Raw genomic sequence first — 14,676 nt, forward strand, 5'->3', positions numbered from 1 at the left:
TTGTTTCTCTTTCTTTTTGCAAGCGTTCTGGTTATTGTGTCCAGAGAGATCTGGCTCCAGTTGTGCAGCAGCCTCCCCCCCCCCCCCCCCCCCCCCCCCTGCATAAACACGTAAACATCCCACATGCACCTCCCCCCCCCAAACATATACGCGCCCCAGCTGTTCATGTTGCACCGCTACTGTTCACCTGCCGTTCATGATTGCCATTAATGGACAGATTACGAGACGGATGATTTTCAGGAGCAACGAGCAGAAGCAGACCATCTGGATGTCGGCAGAGGGGACACGGGGAGACGCATAGCTTCATCACCCGGGCTTTCATACTGGAAACATGGAGACATGTTTATTTTTACAGCTAAAACTATATTTACCTCCAATTAATCAGCAACAGTTAGGATATTTGATTCAAATATTGTTTCGTTATCGGATGGATTGCCATGAAATGATGGACATTCATGGTCCCCAGAGGGAGAATCTCACTGACTTCACCTTTCGACTCATCATGACAATAACGCTTTTTCGTTAGTCTCCACAACTATGCTGTGCTATTTGGTCCAGACATAATTAACTTTGGTGATCCTCTTACTTTTCATCAAGCCCCGTCATTTGGTCAAATTTAGAATTCGTCCAATACTTTGGTTCATGACTAAATATCTGCCCACATTCCCGTCAGCCTCAGTGGAAATGAATTAGCATATTTTAGCATGCTATTGCCCCAAATAAAGATGAGGTTGAGCATTATACCTGTTAAGCATCAGCATGTTAGCATTATTATAAGATAAAACACGATAATCCATTACGAGTCCCACAGCAGGAACATTTTCAGTATTACAGCAGCAAATAAGAAGCTCTAGTAGAAGAAAAAAACTAATACAATAAGTGAGCAGTAAAAAAAAAAAAAAAGTGACCAGACAGACTGAGTAGTTGAGTTTACATTAATACATTTATCAAATGTGAAAGCTAAATTTAATCTAGCAACCTAAATAGACATGTCAGTTTAAGTGTGTGCTATATTTAGAATAGTTTCTCTGACTGGAAACTAAAGCAATGGTTTCCATCTATGCTCTCTACAAAGCCACAAGACTCCTTTGATAAAATCAGTCATTTTACCCCAGATAACCCGGGAGTTGCTGGTCTCCGTCGGTCAGTTTGTGTTATTGTGTGACTTTGGTGAATCATGGCTATAAACTGTGCCGGAAAGGGCGGCAAGATAAAGTGGTGCAAATATTCGGAAGACAGTTTTTAGTTGGGCCTTTGTTTAAGTTGGCTAAAACACAGCAGTAGCCTACATTGCTTTGCTCCTGTTTCTCCAAACCCACACTGAATGGATAACGTAACTCACAACAACACAAAAATCCAAACTATCCCTTTAATACCTTCATATCTTAATATATTTTGTTTTTAACTGTTGGTCAGACAAAACAAGCAATTTAACCGTGTCAACATTAAAATCTCAATGGCCACTTTCCACTATTTTAATGTTTTACAGACCAAACCATGTTAATTGCATCAACTTTTTACATTCAAATCCCAGTAAAACAATGGAGTATACAATAATAAAAGTTTGGCTGCTGGGAGATTTAGATGAAAGTAAAATAACAGCCCCGGATTGCATTATTATATAATTCTATGGGAAGCGAATTTCCGTTCTGAGAATATTAAAGCGTTTCTTTTTTATCATTTATCGTTTATTATTCAGCGACTCTTAAATATTCAGTCGGTAAGACTTTTTCCAAAAGAGGGGAATGACGGAAAAACTAAACTTAATGTCTCGTCAATGTATGCATATTTTCTGTTTTGGTGTTTACATTTTTGCTGTCAGCTGAAGGCTATATTTTACATATAGGCGCTATAGTAAAAAAGAGTAAACAGGGATATCCACTGTGGCAAAGACATGGAGCAGTTTGTGCACCTACTGCAGGAGGAAATGTACCAGAATGTGTGTTAAGGGTCACAACTCTCATTTTGACACAAAATAGAGATTTAAGACGGAAGCCTTTTGTCTACAGATTTCTAAGTTAGCCGCTGTGCTCTTCATGGTTGTGTTTAACCTTATCTTGGAAATACATTTTGCGCCATGAGTCATTTCTTTTCTACAACAAAACCCTTCAGCTGTGTAGTTCCCAGAAGACCGTGCAGTCAGTCATCCATTCAGCAGATTAAAAACAAAACCATCTCGGGAAAACTGTGAAGGCTGTTGATCGACTGGCTGTTGCACATTCCTCTGAAGAGCAGCCACGAGCTCTCGGGGTATTGATTAACATTTTAGACATGAACAAAGAAGAGGATCAATGTGCGCTGCCCTATTAACAAAACGTGCCCTTATCGGTTTGTTGTTTGTAATTTGAATGGGGGGGTAGATCCGGCGCTGAAAGGCTGCAGCAGTGAATGAAATAACTCAAACAAGACGTTGTTTGCTTGACTTGATAAAAAACAACAAAAAAAGCAGAGATCGTAATGATGGCAAAAGTGTGCCCGTCTGTCAGAAACCAGGAACCAGTGAGGCCTGATATCTGATGTCGGCGGAGGGAAGAAAAGCTTTTCTCAGGTTTGTTTCGCACCTGTTGGCTTGTGGAAACAAAGGAGGTGGAAAATGTCCTGACAGTGTCGTCATCCAGTGTTGCAGACGCACTCATGCATGCACAGGAGAAGAATACACATCTAAATAAGGGGGGCTGTGGTGGAAATCGGTTTCTGATTTCCTGGTAAGAAATGAGAATACAACTCCTAACAGAGCTTTGAGTAATTTATTAAATAAAGAGTCCAAAAACAGGCTAGCAGTCGCTCCAGACAGACTGTAAACAGACAAAGTCAAATAAGTCAAAGCCCTCGTGCAAACAGGGTGTCCAAGCAGACCGCGTCACCAACATTCAGCTTCGGAGCAACTGGTCAGACAGAAGCAGACTCCTTATGAGTCTTCAGTCTTGAGAAGGGCTTTTTATACAGATGTTGGTGATGTGTCATCAGAGAAGCATTGGTCTGTTGTTTGTGTAAGATGGCAAACTTTGTCAGGATGTCGTGTTTGAGCCACTCATCAGTGACTATATATATATATATTGACTTGCCAGCAGTAGTGGTGTCACCAGATCCATTCTACAACTCATGTAACACATGACATGACATAGTGCAGAATACAGGTAACCTCATGACACATGGAATAGCACGAGTTAAAACTACTCAAACTACTAATTATACTACAATAAACCAATTTAGGTCAAATCACCCCGATGTAACCAGGAAGTGGTGAGATAAACAACGCTTGTATGAGAAACGCTCAACGTTGGTTTACAATCTGCACTTAAATGTAGAGAAGAAGATACTGGTCAGAGAACAACTTCCCAACACTCCCAGTATGAATATGAGGAAGTGGGAGAAGTGTCGACTCGCCCAGGTGAATCTTTCAGCCAATCGTTGAGCTCCGTTATATTTTGGTTCTGCCCTCTGAGCTGTCAATCACAACAGAGCCAAGAGAGCTGTTGAGTAGAATGTTTTTACGCCTGGAAAAATAGTTCCTTACAAGAAACTGAATTTCGAACTGTAATTTGAGCTCGAAGGAGGATTTTGATGACATTTCCAGGTACATTCTGTAACATAAATTTAATGGACAAAACTTAAACACCCAAAACTATATAAAAAATAAAGCAATTTTGGTAAACATGGTAGAAGTTTATGTAAACTAGGTGGCCGATGTAGTAACACTGGTATGGTCCTTTAATCACAAATCACATCTGCAGAAAACAGTGAATAATGTAACACTCTTGAGTATTCCCTTTAAATTTTAAAATCTACAATATAAGCAAAAGGTAAGTTTCGAGACGTCTTAAGGTATAAGCAAGAAACATACTTTTTGCCAGTGTTATAAAAACTAGAAAATGTAAACGGAGCTTTGAAGAGTGTTGCTGGACAAACATGACTCTGAACTGTGTCCATGAAATCACCAAAACCAGCCACGAGCTGCTCCTGAGATTCAACCTTTAAACCTCCATTTATCAGGGAAGACAACAAAGGGAGTCAATGCCATTATCCTCCCGCTCCCCCTCCAGCCTCTGTGTGGGAGCATAAACATGCACATGTACACACAGAAAACTGCACACTTGAATTATTCATTCAATGAATTCAAGAGTGAACATTATGGATGCAGGCAGACAGTTTTAGTCAACACATGTTATGGGTGGAAAACATGAGTGTCATAAGGTTCACAGCAGTGTTTTGGCATTTTAAACGACATCAGCTACTGTAATACTCCTGCTGACATTTATCTGTTGAGTTTGAGATTTTTTAAATGCATTCTTCTTTCCAGGCAACCGAGGGGAGAAAACAGAAATCTGGCGATATAAAGTATTTTTTTTTATATTTATACTTTTGTGTTTGTATGCATCTCTTATATATCTGTGCCATAAAGCTCCATTGCTGTCCACAAATGATTGAAAATGAGCCGCACTGTTGCACCGGGTTATAGGTTTCTTCATTACCATGAACACACACTGTAGTTTATTTTGACTCCATCCCAGATACACCGTCCTACTGCCCCAAACACCCTCCAGAATACCAAATGTGGATTAATCCACCCATGATGATAGTCTCCAAATAAATGCATTATTTACTTCTGTTTGAGAAGCGTTTACTAACAGTGCCCAGGAAATCATTTTTTAACACCTTTTTTAAAAATGAAGCTGTATCCTTGTGCCCGGTTTTATAAATATGTATTCAGTAAGAACCAATGGTCTTGGGGATGAACGCCACAGACTGAAGAGACGGATTCAAATATTGTTGTTTTTGGACTTTTCATGGGATTTTTTGACAATGGGGGAAAAAATAAGAATAACACCAGCCTTATAGGTATATTATTACTATTTTGATTATAATTACATCATGCAGAAACAAGCTCCATGTTTCTTCCACTGAAGTGGGAAGAACAAGTTCAGGGCCATTTCTTTCTCATTGGAGCGTTTACCTTTGTGTCCTTCACACTACTGCCACCTTAAACTGCAAGACACCTGTCCCTTTGTGTGACACACACACACACACACACACACACACACACACACACACACACACACACACACACACACACACACACACACACACACACACACACACACACACACACACACACACACACACACACACACACACACACACACACTGAAAACCTCTGGGGGTTTCTGCCCAGTCATTTGGCACATTTTTGATGTTGAATCCAAAAAGACAAAATGAGAGAGAGAGAGAGGAGGGGAGTGGGGAAGGGAGGGGAGAGAGGGAACGATATAGGCTTTCCACTCCAGTGAAAGGCACTCTTTGTTGAGCACTCCTCTGCAAACCCCCGTCCCCCAACACCCCCCCACCCTCCTCTGTATCCACCCTTCATCCCCCCCCCCCTCCCTCCCCTCCAAAGCCCGGGCAGATTTTTCATTAAATGCTATCACAAATGTGACTGGTCCTATTCATGGGCAGATGGAGGACTGGAGACCAATACCTTCACTGGAGAATGACAGGAATCTGTAGGTGAAGGTCCGAGGGGAAAGACCGGGGTGGACTTCAGAGGACCTGAAAGAGAAGAAAAAGGCTTTACTTTGTGTTTAAGAGTTTTTCCTAAATAGGTTTGCTATATTCCTCTGGACCGATGTGTTCTCCCTCAGCCAGGCCTCCTTTGTCTGCAGAGAAAAGAAAAACAACCTCACATTTGTATAGATTCACCTCAGTGTTTTCCCCTCTCTGTTCCGAGGCTCCTCCAAGTAAGACCTCCATGTCCTCATTTTTTTTTTTTTAAAGCTACTTAAAGAGTTAAGAGCACTCGGCCTAAACAAAAGCACATATTGTTGCCGCTGTTTCCTCAGACAAACAAGGTGACTGGATCCATCCGCTGTTCATTTCTCACTAAAAGGGAAGAGATGAACCTCTCGTATTGTTAGAGAGCGCTCGATTATGTCACGGCACAATGGGAGGCAGCGAGTTGGAAGAAAACACAAACAATGATTTCCGCAACAGCAATTTAATCCTCTGGCGTTAAAACCTGACACAAAGTGGACAAAGGCAGAGGGGAGGCTGGCACGAATAAAAAAAAAAAACCCTGAATCTGAAGATTAACACCAAAAATATATATATATATAAATAAAGAGGAGGATCTTTTGTGTAAAAAAGGCCCTTTATCTGCTTTTGAAGTCTGTGAGACCTGCCAGCCGTCCTCAGCCTCTCTTTGTAACCGGCCCCCATGTCCCACAGCAAAACCACCACCTCACTTTCATCTGCCCGTCATCTTAGGGGGCAATTAATGCCATTCAGGTCCACCAGCTACACAGAGAGAGAGAGAGAGAGAGAGAGAGAGAGAGAGGGTGGGAAGGCTCATCGACTTGTTGAAGCAGGGACTTGACAACAGTTTAGTGTAGCCCATTTCTTGATGTGATCAAATTCACCCCCGCTCTCCCCCCCTCTTTCCCTCTCTTCCCAATGTTATTATTTATATTTGATTGGGCTTCTGTTTACAGGCTGCCAGCGTGGAAACCAGCCAGGCTGTTGCTTAATGAATATTTCACTGCCTCCACACAATAAGCCTCCCATGATAGCCCCGTGAATAACGTCCCCGCTCCGCTCTCTGCAATAACTCCCAACTCACACTTGATAAAGCCGCATGTGAGGAGAGAAGCCCCGGGTTTTATCGTTGACCTTTTTCCCTCTTCCCCGCCGGTATAGCGCCATCACTCTGGGGACTCCCACTGTTTCTCCTTTGCCGTTCTAATACAGTGGCCCCGGCGTCTGCGAGAGGCAGGGGAAATAAAGCCTCCATTTGCATTACGTAATTTCATGCATTATTCAGAGCTTCGGAGAATCATTTCACCTAGACAACTCCTCAGAGGGCAGTGAGGAGATAACTGTTAGTGACAGGACTGGCTCATGAAATGCAGAGTGACTTAACCACCCAATCTGCAGATATTACCCCGGCCTGAATTGGAAATAGACACCGACGCGCTCGCACAGATGCGCTCCAACAAGAAGTACACACTCTGCTGTTATTTCCACTGTTTCTTCTTTATCACTGAGGGGGAACGGAGTGATATCAGATGCAAATGTTCACGGTATATCTGTTTTACGATGCTCTTGATATTTCAAAAGGATTTTAAAAGAACATGGAGAGCTACAGCCGAGTGCTGTGCGGGTAGGAGTTGGCTTTTTCTTTCCTCGCACAGGAAAAATGAGGCAAAAGAAGTTGGTTTGGATGCTGTTAGATAATGATGTGCTATTTCTGCTTGGGCTTGCTTTTCCCAGTGCGGCTCTTCTGCAGCCTGTAGTGTTTAACTATTTTCAAAACGGGGAAAAAACGTAAAGATTTTATTGTCATGAGCTGTCTTTTTTATTTGGTTTGTTTGTTTTTAATGGGATGCATTAGTTTGGAAGCAGAAATCGCAGCAGAGAGTACCGACAGGCCAATTAGTGCAATCAAACAGCCACTGTATCACATGAGCTGCATGGCAGGGCTACTCACAGCAACTGGACACTGTTTCCTTATTGTCCAAGGCTCCCAACCGAAAAAGGCGCCTGAAAGAGCCCACAGTTGTTATCGCAGCCAGGGAACGCCACAACACAAGCACTACTGAGGGAAGAAAAGCTTTCTCCCCTCTAATCATAGACAATGGAGTGTATTTCATTAAGCCAGATAATGGTGTGTGCATTTCATTACCATAGATAACTAGGAATATTTAGATGAGGGATGAGGTGCTCATAAAGCGCCAGTTGGTAGCCATGGTAACCTGGATCTTGGCAAACAAAAGAGTCAGGGAGAAATGTTTGCTAGGAGATGGAAAAGAAAAGGGGGAAAACGAGAGAAGAAGAAGGAGGCAGACTGAGAGGAAGCGCCGAGCTAAACACATTCCCAGGCCAAAGCAGTCAGGCCGAACGCTTCCATCTTGTTTTGCTTCCTGAATCAGAGACTCAGGTGAACCACCAGGACCCTCCCTTTGTTCTCAAAACTTAAATATGCGTCCCTCCGCAGGACATGAGCACATGCTGATGTCGCCGTGGAGCAAATAATAAACTTAATCACCCAAATGTGGAAATCAATGTGGAGTAAGAAAACCTATCCATCTTCACTCTGCTCCTGTGACTATACACCCCCCATGCTCATGCTGCCAGTCAAATGAAGATGCTTCCTGAACCTAAATCAGCCCCCATCCATGACCTTGACCTTGCAGGAGATGGTTCTCTTTCACCCCGTTTCAGAGCTGTCAGTTTGAGGACAGGTTATATTACTGTGGCTGACACAAAGGAAATGGAAATCCACTTCTTCTCCTTTTTTCTTTGGCAGCATGCAACATTCAGCCCTTCCCCTCAGATATAGGTCTATCATTGTTAATGTTAGGAACAAAATAATTTGTGGGCTGGAAAATTACGGGTTGGAATGAACGACGGTTCAATTCAGCTGATTTGGCATTTGCAAAATATAAACATTGATTACAGCCTGCTCACATTTTTTAATCATAAATTGGCCAGTCAAGCTTCTGTTCGCTGTAATTACAAGTTAAGTCACAGTGGCTTCGTTTAATTTGACAGATTAAAACATGTTTTACGCTGTCTTGTCTTGTTATATTTTTCATCAGATGACAACGAAAAGACATGTTAAAAAAAAATCCCTTTTTCTTTCTCCTTTCATTTTTTAAAAATTAATGCACTCCACTGTCCTGTTTATTGAATACATTTTATGTTTTTATGATTCTGTTTAAATTCTGAACAAAAATAAGAGCAATTCACATCCATCCATACAACCATGCTGCTAATTCCAAAGGCTTATTATGAAATCACCAAAACACCTTTCTTCTATTTTGATTTCCTAAACTCATTTCACTTATTGTATTGATTAATTCTGTTTATGAAGAGTCGGATGTTATGCTCCCCTCGTTTCTTGTGTTTAAATTCTGGAAAACATCCCAGCAGACGACACAGATAACAGAAAATAACTAAGCATGACCTGCACATGGAGTTCAGCCATTAGGTGAAAACAGATAGGACTCCATATGGACGACCTCATACTTGTTAACCCCGATACTCCACTTTAACAGGAATGCAACACTGCTGTCAGACCTTTGATCTGAAGAGAGAAAAGAAAAAAAGAATCTGCTTTTAAACTGTATTCATCCGGGGAACTGTTTACAGAGCATGTTCTCACATTTATCAGTCATATTAGGAAAAATATCTGAGAAGCTCCAGGAGCTTTGTTAATCTGATAGATCTGATAAGGAGGAGGGTTGCTATTCTCGTGCCATATCTGTGTTTCTTTTGAATGGATGTAAAACCAGATTTGATATTCAAAAAGTATTAAATATTCACTGAAAACATAGCATTGTTTAAAACAATATTAAACATGGGGCGTGACAAAAAAAAATATCTCAGCCTTCAAAGACAGTGATGGAAAAACAAACTGTATTAATATGTAGCCGGTTCCACATCCAGCATGCGAGAAACCCGAGAAGGCACCGCTTTCCCTGGGATGAGATTTCACTCTTGTTGTTATCTAAACATGGGAAACCCACATGGAACCTGATTATTCCGGTTTAAACACAATGAAAACATCTCACAAGCCACACAGGTGGAAAAAACCCTCACACACACACACACAAGAGGGTGAATCCAGCCATGATAATGTGGATTCCCCTGATGATGTGTGTGTGTGGAACCAGACTCCAGTCTTGGCCCACCGTAATAAGATCAGCCTGTTTGGGCCTGACAGGCTGAGCCTCTCTCAGGGTGGCCCATCTGGCCAGGACCCAGGCCCCGGCGCCAGCCACCGGCTCCACTGTGCGGGGACCCATCTGTGGTCCTGTGTGGTATCGACCATGACACTGCCAGGCCTGTCCACGGTCTGCACATGGGTCCGCTAGGTCTGCGTGTGTTCTGCAGATGGGTTAGTTGGTCAACTCGGAGGCGGTCAACTAACAGCCGCCCATCTGCACTTCCTCGGGCGGGTTTGGATCGGCCCGAGGACGTGCAGATGGGTGGCGGGATTTACAGCAGCGAGACGTTCCAGTCACATCACGTCAGGTGACTTCTCTGATGCAAGAATGCACAACTGGCACAGTAGCTCTGTCACCCCCCTCCCTTTTTTTAAGGTGGCTCGAGATCTCCTGCTGCCTTAAAACGTGTGTTAACTGAACTTGATGATTATAAAATTTTGCGTCAATGTCGTTTTATGAGTTAAACTGAGGAGCTTACATTAGTAGAGAACCGTAGCACATTGTTAGCTACTGTTAGCACTTTTGTGCTAAACTAGCAATTTAATGTGTATTTTATGTCTACACATGCTGCTTAATGCTACTGCGTTTTGGTTATTGTAACAACCTGTCGGTTATTGTCTTCTGTCTGGATCACCAGCTGATGTGGCGGTTCACTTTAACACTGATCTGTCGGCTTTAGCTTCTATCTGTTATCTTTTTAACCGTTTTTGCTGCTGAATCAGTTTGACATCCTGAATAAAACACACATTGTCGACCCGTCTGTCTCTTTGAAATGGCCTTTTTGTTTTGTTTTCCTTCTAATAACTAGATGACATTTATTCAGGGAGTGCAGTTAGTGGCAGTGTGGTCTCCGATGCGTCTCCGACAGCTTGACGAAGTGGCTGCTGATCAATGACAACCACGCCGGCAGATGAAATTCACCTGTGATCATTCTGCTGTAATTGTGATGCGTCACCGCTTATTATTCCGACACGACAACAAAACAAAGCGTGCTCAAACTGGACCGCATTAATCACCCTCACTGTCAACTCTGTCAGATCCAGAACCACAACAGACGTCGAACACAAACACGGCGATGGGATGCACGCGGCTGAACCGCTAATATGTCGTATCTGTTTGCCCGCAAGTGTTTCGTTTCTCTGTAATTCGGTTTGGGCGAAGTGAATGGGAGGGAGAAGAGGGAATGCAGACTTAACAGCAGCTGCGGAGCTGGAAAGATCACAAGAGACGGCGGAGCATGAGCTGATATGAGACACATCTGCTGCTGAGATCTAAATGGTCCGCGAGGCTCAAGAACATGGAGTTTCCTTGGTGTTACTGTAGAGCACAGACGTAAGTACACTCAGTGAGGAGGGGATTCTAGTACGGAGAAAACGAGGTGGAATATTTACAGCATACATTAGAGTTTAATCAGTTTAATCACAAGGCAGTCTGGCTTTAGTCCAACAAACCCTCAACCATCATCTACCATCTAGCACCAGTCTAGTCCGATACATTCCCTTCAGCCTCACCTGTACTTGGTTTTTAGAGCTACAGAGATGATTCAGAAAGGTCCAATTATTTTGCTTCATAGTGAGTAAGTAAATATTGGATCCATTTTTCACACGCCACATCTCTTTCAAACATTCGGACACTAAAATGTTATTTTTCAGCTGGAAACATCAGTAGAAAATGTTGGAGGTCTTTCTCTGTCTCAGCAACACACTCCAGGGAGACGTTGGCAAAGGTCAGCGCTAACTAATTGTTGTGATGGTAAATATGTCGGTAAGCCGTTTAAATAGCTAACGTTAGAAAAACAGTGTTCAGCCAAACGAGGTGGAGGGGATTCGGGTCGAGGCCAACGCGTCATGAGCCGATTAGGAGACAGAAACCATTGGCGGAGCTTGTAAAACGTCATCTTTATTATAGAGCATCTTTGGTTGGCATGTTAGCAGGTTAAACTAAGGCAGTGAACGCGGTAAACATTAACAGCTAACATATGAGCCTTGTTACTCATGTACAGCCTCACTTGCCTCTCTGCCGATTACTCTAAACAATTCTATAGCTTTTCATATTTCCGAGCAGCTTTTTCCTGACGTTTGCTTGTTAGCTGTGGTTCTTATTTCTAAGCAGATCATCACTTATAATTAAATCTGCAGACTTGCTAATGTACAGGGCAATGGGATCTCACAAGGGGACGTTGCAAGATACTTTGGATGCTTCCCATCAAACCTTTTACCTTTCATTTATCCACATCCACCACTTTATAGCCCTCGGTTACAACCCATTAAGCTCCATACCGCTGCGTATATTTTAGACATGGGTAGGCACATTTGCAATTAAAGCCCCTGCGAGTGCTAGCGTTAGCATTAGGCCTTGAAATCCATAAAAGTAGATGCAGGTATCAGCATTGTTTTAGCAGAGGTTATTTCCAACGCGGCAACAATACTACGAGTAGACTTCAAACGCCTCGCAGGCCACTCGCTTGGCTGCACAGTTTAAAAGCTCGACATGGTGTGTGGGACAATGCCGGCTCTCGAAAGCATTGTGGTAATCAGGGCCGATGGAATTTTCCCTGCATCATTAAAAAGGGATTGGTCTGCTAGCCGCGTTCATGGGAAGTGCCGTTAGTTAACCCAACAAAGGTGCTCTGGCTGTGGACCCCCAGAGATGAAGGGCATCGCAGGGGCTCAGCGAATCCACCTCTAATCCTCTCAGGCCCCATTGTACCGATACACTCTAAACCCTTTGACCACTTCCCACTCTGATCTCTGCAGATTTGGGGGAGTTAAACAAGTTTCTGATCCGTGGGCCCACAACTTCCCTCCGTCTCCTCTCCTCACTGCGTTGACACGTTTGGTGAGAGCAGAGGTTTTGTTATTAAACAGGAATAAAAAGATTTATACCATTTTGAGACCTCTTTTTACAGTATTGCAAAGAACGCCTCAAGCAGTCACAGATAGAAAATGGTTTCTTCCAGAGCCAAAACACTTTGTCGATTAATTGATTAGTTTATCGACAGAAAAGTAACACAACATAATTGATTAGTTGTTTATGTTGCTCTTCTTTATCTTATGTGACGGCAAACCAAAAGTTTTTGAACTTTGGACCGTTCAAGACATCGGGACTGGGCTTAAAAAGACGGTTATTTTTCATATTGTACAGGGTGGACAGCTAATAAAAAAACCGAGCAGCAGATTAAATGATATTGAAAACAAGTGAGTTGCTGCCTCAGTTTGATCATGAACAAACCGAATGATGACAATGAAAATATGTTTTGACGGTAATTTAATTATGAAAGAGACTGTTATAGAGGATGACAGGGAGCTCTAATGATTAGGGATCATCAATATGCAGCTGCTGAATGTTTGTTGTGAACTTCATAAAAAATTCAAAAAGCTATTAACTGACAATCAAAATAGTTGCTGATTATGTTTCTGTCCATTGACGGCTCTAATTTGAAAATAAAGGTGGTTTTTTTGGTCAGATGTCAGTATTCACATAAAACAGTAATATTAGGTTGGACATGGACAATCATCCACATCCCAGTCAGTTTGCACCACTTCCACCATGTCAACAGGATAATTGTGTGAACACCTAGCTGCTGGAGGGGGGGGGGGGGGGGGGGGTCGGATAAGTAATAGCGAGTTGGTGGTCATGACAAAGCACTTGACAGGCCCGAAAGGAACCCCCTAATTTTGGGGTTGACCTTGGCTTGTTTAGCATTCCCCACTGCTGTTGGTGACTGCGACACGTGTCTGGAGTTGGGTTGACTCTCAGAGCAGAAGGTGTGTGAATGTGTGTGTGTGTGTGTGTGTGTGTGTGTGCAGATGGACGGACCGTTAGGGGATGCAGTCTTATATTCCCAAGAGAGGAGGCAGAGGTCAGGGATCAAAGCCCCCCAACCGACTCCCCACCCAGCTCTGGGGGACGTACAGAGATCCAGAACGATGCGCCGGCCCAGCCTGCTGCATTATGCAGGCTGTGCAATTAATGCCGGGACGTGTATGGCAGAGGTCTGCATGAGTGGTGGGCTGTTTGTGTCTGTTTGCATGGAAGGAGGTGTGTGTGTGTGTGTGTGTGTGTGTGTGTGTGTCTCTTGTGCCAACCCGTTGTAGCTTGCACAATGTAGCAGTGCAGCTGGCACGTGTCCCCCCCACCCCCACCACACACACACACACACACACACACACACACACACACACACACACACACACACACACACACACACACACACACACACACACACACACACACACACACACACACACACACACACGGCAGAGTCTAGAGAGGTCTTTTAATTAAGGGATTTGTTAATTTTCTATTCAACGTGACAGTGATGAATGGGAGAGCAGCGCCTGCCCATCTCAGCCTCGGCTGCCGGGCAGACAGATCTTCCTCGGAGGCCCCGGGGTGCCATCACCGCTCCGAGACCGTAGTCACACATGAAGATTTGTTTTAACCATTTACTGCAGTAACTGGAGCTGAAGAAAAAACACCAACAACAACAAACAAAAAGCCTAATAGACATGATTCCCCGTCTGTAGCAGCCGGCGTGGAGGGCTGATAGGACCGGGAGGTAAACAGAGTGAAACAATGGTTGTGGGAACACAGCTGCTGTTTGGCAACAAGAGAAGTAACTCTTTTGACTCCTTTCCTGTTATCTTGGCCGGTTTGAGCTTATCGTGCACTCTTTCTAAGTGCCTTTTAAACATCTCAAATGTTTAGCCTTTTATTGCCACTCGCTTCCCATCAACGTTGAGGTAATAAAACAAAGATGCAATTAACTTGAAATTCCAAAAACAAATCAGTATGCATTTGTTTTTTTATGTATTAAAAAGAACCATTAGAGTAACTGTAGCACCTTCAGAATTGTGGATTTATTATGAGGACTGGGCTCATTATTCACATTAATACACTTGTTTATTACGTGTAGAAATTTTCAACAGATTCCATGAAAAGACCAAAAGCA

This window comes from Eutrigla gurnardus (genome assembly GCF_963514095.1).
Source record: "Eutrigla gurnardus genome assembly, chromosome: 7".
NCBI lineage: Eukaryota > Metazoa > Chordata > Actinopteri > Perciformes > Triglidae > Eutrigla > Eutrigla gurnardus.